Source organism: Brassica oleracea, chromosome C4 (assembly GCF_000695525.1).
Source record: "Brassica oleracea var. oleracea cultivar TO1000 chromosome C4, BOL, whole genome shotgun sequence".
In the NCBI taxonomy this organism is placed as follows: Eukaryota; Viridiplantae; Streptophyta; class Magnoliopsida; order Brassicales; family Brassicaceae; genus Brassica; species Brassica oleracea.
This window is the reverse complement of record NC_027751.1, coordinates 5,078,124-5,079,277: the sequence shown is the minus strand read 5'-3', so window position 1 is coordinate 5,079,277 and position 1,154 is coordinate 5,078,124.

Genomic DNA, 1,154 nt, shown 5'->3' with positions numbered 1-1,154 from the left:
AAACTGATAGCTTGAATATTGATTAAACAAATATGGTATATAGTATTCCATAGAAAGTCAAATTGTTAATAACTTTTCATGGGTAGTATGTTCTAGGCGGAGAAAGGTGGTGGGGACAACGACCGATTAAGCAACAACAACACTGGAGGCTGACATCTTCGAAGGTTGGCTAAATGCTGCGACAATTCAATTTAGGAGTGATTTAATAAGAGATATGGGTCTCAAGGTTTGTTTGAGGAATTATATATACTGAGACGGATCATTTCAAAGATGAAACGGTACCATAACTGATCGTTGGAGATATAGAGATAGGTGAAAATGAAAAGTTTCAGAATTTTTTTTATAAGCTAAATGGGTAACGCTTCGGTTAATCGGTGGAGACAGAGTAATATAAATATCCTAGATTACATACAAAAGAGATTTAGCTCACTTATAAGTTTTATTGGGCCAAAATGCGGATTTGACTAAATAGGTTTTGATGATCAAAGTTACACGTGAGTAAAACATTACTTTAATGTGTGGGATCCACTATAAAAAAAGCTGACGTGTCGCGTCCGGAAAGAAGAAACTATCTTATTATATCCCCTATATATTAATTGAGAAACATTTGAAAAGATGTAACCTCAATTTTGTATTAATTAAAATAGGCCCCAATGCATAGGTGGCACTCAATTAGGTAGTCAATTACATTCAATTGAAAAATAAGTAGGTCCACATTCGATTTTTATATGTTGTTAGATACATAAGTTGGTCAAACTATATGATATAATGATATGATATGCTATTTTCTTTCCTTAAATAAAACCTACAGAATTACCATAAATGACTAATATATATATGACAATTAATGATTTTAATAATAAAGATTTGATAACAATGTATATCTCCTCCATCATTTTTTGTTTAATTTTATATTATTAAAATAAATTAAACAATCAAATTAGCTATAAAAGTAAAATTTAGATTTTTTCGTATATGTTATATTTTGAATTTTTAAAAACGACAATAAATGACTAAAACTATTAAAATTATTATGTTAAAAATTAATGATCAATGGTTTAACATTTTTAGTATAAGAAGATACACATGATTTTAAAAACATATGAGTAAAAAATATCATTTAATAATAAAATAAATATATATATATATATATA